Source organism: Babylonia areolata, chromosome 11 (genome assembly GCF_041734735.1).
Source record: "Babylonia areolata isolate BAREFJ2019XMU chromosome 11, ASM4173473v1, whole genome shotgun sequence".
NCBI lineage: Eukaryota > Metazoa > Mollusca > Gastropoda > Neogastropoda > Buccinidae > Babylonia > Babylonia areolata.
Genome location: NC_134886.1, coordinates 303,999 through 317,500, shown reverse-complemented (window position 1 = coordinate 317,500; position 13,502 = coordinate 303,999).

Genomic DNA, 13,502 nt, shown 5'->3' with positions numbered 1-13,502 from the left:
GACGGTAACAATCATTGACGGTAACAATCACTTACTCTGCATTGACGGTAACAATCATTGACGGTAACAATCACTTACTCCGCATTGACGGTAACAATCATTGACGGTAACAATCACTTACTCTGCATTGACGGTAACAATCATTGACGGTAACAATCACTTACTCTGCATTGACGGTAACAATCATTGACGGTAACAATCACTTACTCTGCATTGACGGTAACAATCATTGACGGTAACAATCACTTACTCCGCATTGACGGTAACAATCATTGACGGTAACAATCACTTACTCTGCATTGACGGTAACAATCATTGACGGTAACAATCACTTACTCTGCATTGACGGTAACAATCATTGACGCTAACAATCACTTACTCTGCATTGACGGTAACAATCATTGACGGTAACAATCATTGACGCTAACAATCACTTACTCTGCATTGACGACGTTCAGAACGAATGAAGAGAATCAGAGCAGTGTCTTGCGTTGAAATGGATTTTATACTTGTTCTTTTGTTGACTCACTTGTGTAAACAAAGTGTATGTTTTAACCCGGTGTTCGGTTGTCTGTGTGTGTGTGTGTGTGTGTGTGTGTGTGTGTGTGTGTGTTAGTTTTTTCTTTTGTTAGCTTGTTCCTTTTTTGTTCTTTTGTTAGTTTGTTCTTTTGTTTATTATTTTGTTTGTTCTTTTTTTTTTCATTTGTTAGTTTGTTCTTTTTTTTTCATTTGTTAGTTTGTTCTTTTTTTTTCATTTGTTAGTTTGTTCTTTTTTTTTCTTTTGTTAGTTTGTTCTTTTGTTTGTTTTTATCGCTCTTCTCCATTCCTGTCGCTGTGTCTGCATTAGCTGGTGGTGGCCAGAACTTTTGGCTGACCCGAGAAATGAAACTGAACACTGAACAAGATATGAACAGTATGTAGCATGGAGTAAAACTGAACACTGAACAAGGTATGAACAGTATGTAGCATGGAGTGAAACTGAACACTGAACAAGGTATGAACAGTATGAACAGTATGTAGCATGGAGTGAAACTGAACACTGAACGAGATATGAACAGTATGTAGCATGAAGTGAAACTGAACACTGAACAAGGTATGAACAGTATGTAGCATGGAGTGAAACTGAAGACTGAACGAGATATGAACAGTATGTAGCATGGAGTGAAACTGAACACTGAACGAGATATGAACAGTATGTAGCATGGAGTGAAACTGAAGACTGAACAAGGTATGAACAGTATGTAGCATGGAGTGAAACTGAACACTGAACGAGATATGAACAGTATGAACAGTATGTAGCATGGAGTGAAACTGAACACTGAACAAGGTATGAACAGTATGTAGCATGGAGTGAAACTGAAGACTGAACGAGATATGAACAGTATGAACAGTATGTAGCATGGAGTGAAACTGAACACTGAACAAGGTATGAACAGTATGTAGCATGAAGTGAAACTGAACACTGAACGAGATATGAACAGTATGAACAGTATGTAGCATGGAGTGAAACTGAACACTGAACAAGGTATGAACAGTATGTAGCATGAAGTGAAACTGAACACTGAACAAGGTATGAACAGTATGTAGCATGAAGTGAAACTGAACACTGAACAAGGTATGAACAGTATGAACAGTATGTAGCATGGAGTGAAACTGAACACTGAACAAGGTATGAACAGTATGAACAGTATGTAGCATGGAGTGAAACTGAACACTGAACGAGATATGAACAGTATGAACAGTATGTAGCATGGAGTAAAACTGAACACTGAACAAGGTATGAACAGTATGTAGCATGAAGTGAAACTGAACACTGAACGAGATATGAACAGTATGTAGCATGAAGTGAAACTGAAGACTGAACGAGATATGAACAGTATGTAGCATGAAGTGAAACTGAACACTGAACAAGGTATGAACAGTATGTAGCATGGAGTGAAACTGAACACTGAACGAGATATGAACAGTATGTAGCATGAAGTGAAACTGAACACTGAACGAGATATGAACAGTATGTAGCATGGAGTGAAACTGAAGACTGAACGAGATATGAACAGTATGTAGCATGAAGTGAAACTGAAGACTGAACGAGATATGAACAGTATGTAGCATGGAGTGAAACTGAACACTGAACGAGATATGAACAGTATGTAGCATGAAGTGAAACTGAACACTGAACGAGATATGAACAGTATGTAGCATGGAGTGAAACTGAAGACTGAACGAGATATGAACAGTATGTAGCATGAAGTGAAACTGAAGACTGAACGAGATATGAACAGTATGTAGCATGGAGTGAAACTGAACACTGAACGAGATATGAACAGACTGCACTAATGATTTCTCAGGAATGGCTCCAGGCTAACATGTAAATGTCTGAAGAATGGCCTTTTAAAACCCGACAGAATTGTGATGTGTGAGCACTGGCACAAGGTTTGTCACAGCCCACACTTCACAACAGCCAGTGACGATGTCCCTCCCAAGTGTTTGGTGAGTGGCGTTCACTCTTTGCACGCTTTTGCTGGTTGGTAACTGACGAAATGTGAATGATGCAATGCGAATGATGAAATGTGCTGAAACAGTGTGTTACTACGTTTTGCCTTTTATCCCATAACTGCGCATTCCAGCAGTGTGCAGGTGTTTCACCACTAATGCGTTTTGGTTTATGTCCATTGGAAACAAGTGTTACAGGCCGCGTGGTATCAGGTTTCTTTGCACATCGTCACTACTCACGAACTGTCCACTGCTTTTACCACCCTATCCCACCCCACCCCACCATCACCCCTTTCTCTATCCCCACCCTATCCCACCCCACCCCACCATCACCCCTTTCTCTATCCCCACCCTATCCCACCCCACCCCACCCCACCATCACCCCTTTCTCTATCCCCACCCTATCCCACCCCACCCCACCATCACCCCTTTCTCTATCCCCACCCTATCCCACCCCACCCCACCATCACTCCTTTCTCTATCACCACCCTATCCCACCCCACCCCACCCCACCATCACCCCTTTCTCTATCACCCTATCCCACCCCACCATCACCCCTTTCTCTATCACCACCCTATCCAACCCCACCCCACCATCACCCCTTTCTCTATCACCACCCTATCCAACCCCACCCCACCATCACCCCTTTCTCTATCACCACCCTATCCCACCCCACCCCACCCACCATCACCCCTTTCTCTATCCCCACCCTATCCACCCCACCCCACCATCACCCCTTTCTCTATCCTCACCCTATCCAACCCCACCCCACCATCACCCCTTTCTCTATCCCCACCCTATCCCACCCCACCCACCATCACCCCTTTCTCTATCACCACCCTATCCCCCACCCCACCCCACCATCACCCCTTTCTCTATCCCCACCCTATCCCACCCCACCCCACCATCACCCCTTTCTCTATCCCCACCCTATCCCACCCCACCCCACCCACCATCACCCCTTTCTCTATCCCCACCCTATCCCACCCCACCCCACCCCACCATCACCCCTTTCTCTATCACCACCCTATCCCACCCCACCCCACCATCACCCCTTTCTCTATCCCCACCCTATCCCACCCCACCCCACCCACCATCACCCCTTTCTCTATCCCCACCCTATCCCACCCCACCCCACCATCACCCCTTTCTCTATCCCCACCCTATCCCACCCCACCCCACCCACCATCACCCCTTTCTCTATCCCCACCCTATCCCACCCCACCCCACCCAACCATCACCCCTTTCTCTATCCCCACCCTATCCCACCCCACCCCACCATCACCCCTTTCTCTATCCCCACCCTATCCCACCCCACCCCACCCCACCATCACCCCTTTCTCTATCACCACCCTATCCCACCCCACCCCACCATCACCCCTTTCTCTATCCCCACCCTATCCACCCCACCCCACCATCACCCCTTTCTCTATCCCCACCCTATCCCACCCCACCCCACCATCACCCCTTTCTCTATCCCCACCCTATCCCACCCCACCCCACCATCACCCCTTTCTCTATCCCCACCCTATCCCACCCCACCCCACCATCACCCCTTTCTCTATCCCCACCCTATCCACCCACCCCACCCCACCATCACCCCTTTCTCTATCCCCACCCTATCCCACCCCACCCCCACCATCACCCCTTTCTCTATCCCCACCCTATCCCACCCCACCCCACCATCACCCCTTTCTCTATCCCCACCCTATCCCACCCCACCCCACCATCACCCCTTTCTCTATCCCCACCCTATCCCACCCCACCCCACCATCACCCCTTTCTCTATCCCCACCCTATCCCACCCCACCCCACCATCACCCCTTTCTCTATCCCCACCCTATCCCACCCCACCCCACCATCACCCCTTTCTCTATCCCCACCCTATCCCACCCCACCCCACCATCACCCCTTTCTCTATCCCCACCCTATCCCACCCCACCCCACCATCACCCCTTTCTCTATCCCCACCCTATCCCACCCCACCCCACCATCACCCCTTTCTCTATCCCCACCCTCCACCCCACCCCACCCCACCATCACCCCTTTCTCTATCCCCACCCTATCCAACCCCACCCCACCATCACCCCTTTCTCTATCCCCACCCCACCCACCCCACCCCACCATCACCCCTTTCTCTATCCCCACCCCACCCCACCCCACCCCACCATCACCCCTTTCTCTATCCCCACCCTATCCAACCCCACCCCACCATCACTCCTTTCTCTATCCCCACCCCACCCCACCATCACCCCTTTCTCTATCCCCACCCTGTCCCACCCCACCCCACCATCACCCCTTTCTCTATCCCCACCCTATCCAACCCCACCCCACCATCACCCCTTTCTCTATCCCCACCCTATCCCACCCCACCCCACCATCACCCCTTTCTCTATCCCCACCCTATCCCACCACCACTCCTCTTTTTCAAGCTTTTTTCTCTTCTCTCTTTGCTTACTGACGATGTATGGTCCGTCAGTGGACGCGTGCAGACGTGTGTGTGTGTGTGTGTGTGTGTGTGTGTGTGTGTGTGTGTGTGTTTGTCGTTGCCAGGTTTTGTGAGTTGCTGACAACACTGGGTGTTGTAACGTGTTATTGTCATGGTACTTGGTGTGTAGCACGTTGATTTCACTGGGTGTTGTGACGTGTTATTGTCATGGTACTCAGTGGTGTGTAGCACGTTGATTTCACTGGGTGTTGTGACGTGTGACTGTCATGGTACTCAGTGGTGTGTAGTACGTTGATTTCACTGGGTGTTGTAACGTGTGACTGTCATGGTACTCAGTGGTGTGTAGCACGTTGATTTCACTGGGTGTTGTGACGTGTGACTGTCATGGTACTCAGTGGTGTGTAGCACGTTGATTTCACTGGGTGTTGTGACGTGTGACTGTCATGGTACTCAGTGGTGTGTAGTACGTTGATTTCACTGGGTGTTGTGACGTGTGACTGTCATGGTACTCAGTGGTGTGTAGCACGTTGATTTCACTGGGTGTTGTGACGTGTTATTGTCATGGTACTCAGTGGTGTGTAGCACGTTGATTTCACTGGGTGTTGTAACGTGTGACTGTCATGGTACTCAGTGGTGTGTAGCACGTTGATTTCACTGGGTGTTGTGACGTGTGACTGTCATGGTACTCAGTGGTGTGTAGCACGTTGATTTCACTGGGTGTTGTGACGTGTTATTGTCATGGTACTCAGTGGTGTGTAGCACGTTGATTTCACTGGGTGTTGTGACGTGTTATTGTCATGGTACTCAGTGGTGTGTAGCACGTTGATTTCACTGGGTGTTGTGACGTGTTATTGTCATGGTACTCAGTGGTGTGTAGCACGTTGATTTCACTGGGTGTTGTAACGTGTTATTGTCATGGTACTCAGTGGCGTGTAGCACGTTGATTTCACTGGCATTGCGCAATGCTGGAGATGTGGGAGGAAGTTAGAATTCAATGAACGGCTGCTGGTTCGTCCTTGCTGCACTCCACTGCATCCATCTACCCATCTGATAACGAACTACCAAAAAAAAAAAAAAAAAAAAGAAGAAAAAGTAATGACATTGTTATGAGCAGTTTCTGCCTATTTCAGTGTTCCCGGCACGCGTGGTGAACAACTGGATTGTGGTTGGCGAAAGTGTTCAATGTGATCACTTGGTGGTGGTATCATCATCATGATGCCAACTTTCCCTCCTACTCTAATTTACTTGCTCGCAGGCTTTACTGGCTTGACGTGGCTTGGCTTGTCAGTCGCAATATACAAACGTACACTGTACACTGTACAGAATTACGTTTTCATTGACAAGATTGGGAGAAAAAAAAAGAAGAAGAAAAAAAAAAAAGTAGGTGAGGCGGCTGTTGTGAATGGCGCACAATGTGTGGGTGATGACGATTTATCGACTGGCTGTGTGGTGGTGGTGAAGGGGTAGGGGGAGTGGTGGGTGGACACATAAGTGTGGGTGTATGTGGTGGGGTGAACTGACGCACTTGAGTCAGGTTGTGGCTGTAGCAGCACACACATTGCGGCAGTCACTTGCCACTTTATCAATGAATGGAGTCGTTCGGTCGCTTCGGTGTTGGAACGTGTGTGTGTGTGTGTGTGTGTGTGTGTGTGTGTGTGTGTGTGTGTGTGTGTTGTTGTTGTTGTTGTTGTTGTTGTTATTTTCCCAAATGGATTTGTGGCTGTGGTGACAAGGGGTTTGGTTGAAGAGACAAGGAGAAAAAGCCTGAAGCGGAATGTGTATTGAGGGTGGTAGGATAGCTACAAGCCTCTGTTCATGTGCCATGATCTGACGAAAAAACACGGACAGCAGAACAAAGACAAAATGTACAAAGAAGAAAAAGGAATGGAGTCACAAGCTGTGCTCTTTGTTCGTGTTCAGGTGACAAAGCGGTTGTGAGGTTTTTGTCTAAGTGGATGGTGAATTTGTACTTTCGGCGTTGGATGTTCGGGTGAGATATATCAGTTGTTAGGTTCTTAGTTTGTGTTATGCTTGTCTCGTCTGTCTCGATCTCTCTCTCCGTCTGTCTGTCTGTTTGCCTGTCTCTCACAGACAGACAGACAGACAGACACACACACACACACACACACACACACACACACATTCTTTTCCCATCCCATCCCATTTAGGCCACTCCCGTGTACTTCGTGCCTTCAGGCTCTCTCTGTCTCTGTCTCTGTCTCTGTCTGTCTCTCTCTGTCTCTGTCTCTCTCTGTCTCTGTCTGTCTCTCTCTGTCTCTTTCTCTGTCTGTCTCTGTCTGTGTGTGTCTGTGTGTGTGTGTGTGTGTGTGTGTGTGTGTGTGTGTGTGTGTCTGTCTGTCTGTCTGTCTGTCTTTCTCTATGTGTGTAGGAGGTGGATAGGGGTGGACACAGGAGTGGCAGGCCGACAGTGGATCGTCATTGATCTCTTGTTGGGCTGGTCCGTGTGGTGTGATTCCTCTCTGGGCCAGTGGCCCGTGTGGTGTGATTCCTCTCTGGGCTGGTCCGTGTGGTGTGATTCCTCTCTGGGCCAGTGGCCCGTGTGGTGTCATTCCTCTCTGGGCCAGTGGCCCGTGTGGTGTGATTCCTCTCTGGGCCAGTGGCCCGTGTGGTGTGATTCCTCTCTGGGCCAGTGGCCCGTGTGGTGTCATTCCTCTCTGGGCCAGTGGCCCGTGTGGTGTGATTCCTCTCTGGGCCAGTGGTCCGTGTGGTGTCATTCCTCTCTGGGCCAGTGGCCCGTGTGGTGTGATTCCTCTCTGGGCCAGTGGTCCGTGTGGTGTCATTCTCTCTGGGCTAGTGGCCCGTGTGGTGTGATTCCTCTCTGGGCCAGTGGTCCGTGTGGTGTCATTCCTCTCTGGGCCAGTGGCCCGTGTGGTGTGATTCCTCTCTGGGCCAGTGGTCCGTGTGGTGTCATTCCTCTCTGGGCCAGTGGCCCGTGTGGTGTGATTCCTCTCTGGGCCAGTGGCCCGTGTGGTGTGATTCCTCTCTGGGCCAGTGGTCCGTGTGGTGTGATTCCTCTCTGGGCCAGTGGCCCGTGTGGTGTCATTCCTCTCTGGGCCAGTGGCCCGTGTGGTGTGATTCCTCTCTGGGCCAGTGGCCCGTGTGGTGTCATTCCTCTCTGGGCCAGTGGCCCGTGTGGTGTGATTCCTCTCTGGGCCAGTGGTCCGTGTGGTGTGATTCCTCTCTGGGCCAGTGGTCCGTGTGGTGTGATTCCTCTCTGGGCCAGTGGTCCGTGTGGTGTCATTCCTCTCTGGGCTGGTCCGTGTGGTGTCATTCCTCTCTGGGCCAGTGGCCCGTGTGGTGTCATTCCTCTCTGGGCCAGTGGCCCGTGTGGTGTGATTCCTCTCTGGGCCAGTGGCCCGTGAAGTGTGATTCCTCTCTGGGCCAGTGGCCCGTGTGGTGTGATTCCTCTCTGGGCTGGTCCGTGTGGTGTGATTCCTCTCTGGGCCAGTGGTCCGTGTGGTGTCATTCCTCTCTGGGCCAGTGGCCCGTGTGGTGTGATTCCTCTCTGGGCCAGTGGTCCGTGTGGTGTGATTCCTCTCTGGGCTGGTCCGTGTGGTGTGATTCCTCTCTGGGCCAGTGGTCCGTGTGGTGTCATTCCTCTCTGGGCCAGTGGTCCGTGTGGTGTCATTCCTCTCTGGGCCAGTGGTCCGTGTGGTGTCATTCCTCTCTGGGCCAGTGGTCCGTGTGGTGTCATTCCTCTCTGGGCCAGTGGTCCGTGTGGTGTCATTCCTCTCTGGGCTGGCCCGTGAAGTGTGATTCCTCTCTGGGCTGGCCCGTGTGGTGTGGGGTTTTTGGTTCAAGAGTGTACTTGATTTTACTCTGTGAGAGATCGCCTGGTGATTGATGAGTACACATGTTTTCATTGCTTCTTACACATGTACTTGATAGAGTACACATGTTGTCATTACTTCTTACACATGTACCTAAACGCATGTTCTTACACAACAAATACAATACAATGCAATACAATATAATACAACACAAAACATCTTTATTCATCCATTTGGAAATCAGTAGTGCATCCACAGGCTCGTCACTCACCAAAAGAATATCTCAGCCTACACCAATATCTCAGCCTACACCAATATCTCAGCCTACAGCCCAGCCCAACACACACAGCATGACAAAGGTTGGACCAAAAGATCAAAATGCTACTTATAGAAAGATTATAGAAGGCTTATTACACAGTCAAGTAATACAATATAGCGGCTTTGTTTTCCACACACACATTTTCAGAATAAGAAATGCTTCTACTAAAACATTTTTAATTGTCAGTTGGCAGGCTAAGTAAAAAAAAAATATTTAAAAAATGTAAAAAAGCAGTAAAAAGACTATCTTTTAAACTAAGACGAAAACATACATTAACCTAAAACATTCTGGAAAAAGAAACACCGCCACAAAATGATCATTATGAATTAAATTCTCGTATTACTCACATGGTAGTTCAAATATATTGAGCAAACTATGTAAAACATCCACGTTGTAAAATCGTGATTCGCAACTGCCAGTTAAAACATTTGAAGGCGTTCTAAAACTAAGATTTCCACTTTCAGATAAATATATCAGTTATATTTCACACACACACACACACACACACACACACACACACAACACACACACACACACACACACACACACACACACGCACACACACACACGGGGATATGTCAGTAATGTGTGCTGCCTGTCAAGGTTGTGTGTTCGGACTGCTGTCGGGATAAAAGAACAGTTGTAACGTGTTGTTCTTGTACGGGGTGCTCGAAATCTACCGCTTCTATCAACCCGTTTGCTGTTGAAATCCGAGAAAAGAGGGTGAGTTTAGTCATTTAATTTGTGTAAAATGTATCTGCTATCTTTTCTGGATAAAACTCGTCAGAACTATTCTGTTTCCTGCCCACCACCCAGTCCGCTTTTCTGAGAAGTTTGTGAAATCAGTGACATCACCGCCCCGTCACACAACCAGGATCAAAACGCTAGAAACAACAGAATGATTGTCAAGTCAGTGACATCACCGCCCCATCACACAACCAGGATCAAAACGCTAGAAACAACAGAATGATTGTCAAGTCAGTGACATCACCGCCCCGTCACACAACCAGGATCAAAACGCTAGAAACAACAGAATGATTGTCAAGTCAGTGACATCACCGCCCCATCACACAACCAGGATCAAAACGCTAGAAACAACAGAATGATTGTCAAGTCAGTGACATCACCGCCCCGTCACACAACCAGGATCAAAACGCTAGAAACAACAGAATGATTGTCAAGTCAGTGACATCACCGCCCCGTCACACAACCAGGATCAAAACGCTAGAAACAACAGAATGATTGTCAAGTCAGTGACATCACCGCCCCGTCACACAACCAGGATCAAAACGCTAGAAACAACAGAATGATTGTCAAGTCAGTGACATCACCGCCCCGTCACACAACCAGGATCAAAACGCTAGAAACAACAGAATGATTGTCAAGTCAGTGACATCACCGCCCCGTCACACAACCAGGATCAAAACGCTAGAAACAACAGAATGATTGTCAAGTCAGTGACATCACCGCCCCGTCACACAACCAGGATCAAAACGCTAGAAACAACAGAATGATTGTCAAGTCAGTGACATCACCGCCCCGTCACACAACCAGGATCAAAACGCTAGAAACAACAGAATGATTGTCAAGTCAGTGACATCACCGCCCCGTCACACAACCAGGATCAAACGCTAGAAACAACAGAATGATTGTCAAGTCAGTGACATCACCGCCCCATCACACAACCAGGATCAAAACGCTAGAAACAACAGAATGATTGTCAAGTCAGTGACATCACCGCCCCGTCACACAACCAGGATCAAAACGCTAGAAACAACAGAATGATTGTCAAGTCAGTGACATCACCGCCCCGTCACACAACCAGGATCAAAACGCTAGAAACAACAGAATGATTGTCAAGTCAGTGACATCACCGCCCCGTCACACAACCAGGATCAAAACGCTAGAAACAACAGAATGATTGTCAAGTCAGTGACATCACCGCCCCATCACACAACCAGGATCAAAACGCTAGAAACAACAGAATGATTGTCAAGTCAGTGACATCACCGCCCCGTCACACAACCAGGATCAAAACGCTAGAAACAACAGAATGATTGTCAAGTCAGTGACACTCACCCGCCCCGTCACACAACCAGGATCAAAACGCTAGAAACAACAGAATGATTGTCAAGTCAGTGACATCACCGCCCCATCACACAACCAGGATCAAAACGCTAGAAACAACAGAATGATTGTCAAGTCAGTGACATCACCGCCCCATCACACAACCAGGATCAAAACGCTAGAAACAACAGAATGATTGTCAAGTCAGTGACATCACCGCCCCGTCACACAACCAGGATCAAAACGCTAGAAACAACAGAATGATTGTCAAGTCAGTGACATCACCGCCCCATCACACAACCAGGATCAAAACGCTAGAAACAACAGAATGATTGTCAAGTCAGTGACATCACCGCCCCATCACACAACCAGGATCAAAACGCTAGAAACAACAGAATGATTGTCAAGTCAGTGACATCACCGCCCCGCCACACAACCAGGATCAAAACGCTAGAAACAACAGAATGATTGTCAAGTCAGTGACATCACCGCCCCGTCACACAACCAGGATCAAAACGCTAGAAACAACAGAATGATTGTCAAGCCAGTGACATCACCGCCCCGTCACACAACCAGGATCAAAACGCTAGAAACAACAGAATGATTGTCAAGTCAGTGACATCACCGCCCCATCACACAACCAGGATCAAAACGCTAGAAACAACAGAATGATTGTCAAGTCAGTGACATCACCGCCCCATCACACAACCAGGATCAAAACGCTAGAAACAACAGAATGATTGTCAAGTCAGTGACATCACCGCCCCATCACACAACCAGGATCAAAACGCTAGAAACAACAGAATGATAAAACTTGTAGTATCTGGCTGCATATGTTAAAATATCTTAATTTCCCAAGACAGTACAATCGCCTGTTTACTGTTTTCATTGTGCATTTGAATTCTCACTCCATGACAAGTCGTGGTGGAAAACAGCGAGGCATTTGTCGGTATTAACCTGTTCAACAACCTCTGTCTTTTGACACTTACATGGGTTCTGGGGGTCGTCCTCCTAAAATCAGTAATAATTATGTTAGTTTGTTTCAGTGACATTTAACTCTAGGATAGAACTTATTATTGTGTGCCTGTCTGTCTGTCTAACTGCCTCTCTCTTTCTGTCTCTCTCTCTCTTTCTCTGTCTCTGTCTGTCTGTCTGTCTGTCTCTCTCTCTCCTACAATGTTGTCTTTAACGTGTTGATGATGCACTCGTTCCTCATTCCTCACTCGATGTCAGCATCTGACACATTGCTTGTTTTACCACTGAGCCATTTTCATCGGCAATATTGATTCACCTTCTTTCTCACTTACACTGACAACACACACACACACACACACACACACACACACGGACCCTGTGCAGACGGTGTGGATGAATCAGTCCAAATGAATGTTTCTGTGCTGACAAGGGAGCCGGATTATGCCCCGTCAGTTTGATGACTCAAAGTCTGTCACTGTCTGTCAAGGGTTGGTAGCTGTAGGTATCGGCCTCAGGTTATACTCTCTCTGTCTCTGTCTCTCTCTTTCACTCTATCTGTTTCTCTTTCACTCTGTCTCTCTCTTTCTGTCTCTCTCTTTCTTTGACACACACACACGCACACTCTCTTTCTCTTATACATTCTTACTCATGTATTCACACACACTGACGTGCGCACGCACACACACAGAGTCTTACACACGCACACACAGTCTTACGCACACACACACAGAGTCTTACACACACGCACACACACACACACAGTCTTACACACACACACACACACACACACACACACACACACACACACACTCACACACAGAGTCTTACACACACGCACACAAAGTCTTACGCACACACACACAGTCTTACACACACGCACACACACAGTCTTACACACACACACACACACACACACACACACACACACAGAGTTTTACACACACACACACACACAGAGTTTTACACACACACACACACACACACACACACACACACACACACACACACACACACACACATATATATATATATATATATATATATATATATATATATATATATATATACCTACATACACACATGCACGCATTCAAATAGACGTTGGTGGTCTTTCTGCAGTTTCCGGCTGTCCTGCCTCTTCCCCAAACCATTTCAGTTTTGTGAAGGAACATTGTGGATGGGATGGTGGGTGAGAAGGGGAGGGGGAAAGGATAACTGTGCTGGTGGGGGGAAGGGGATCTCATCTGAACGACATTGGTGGTCCCCCCCCCCCCCAACACCCCACTCCCTCCCAATGGAGGCATTGGTGCCTCCTTCCCTTCCCCCGCCGCCCCCCCCCCCCCCGACCCCCCCCCCCCCCACACACCCCTCCCTCCCCACTCCCTCCCTAAGCCTCCTTCACTAGTTT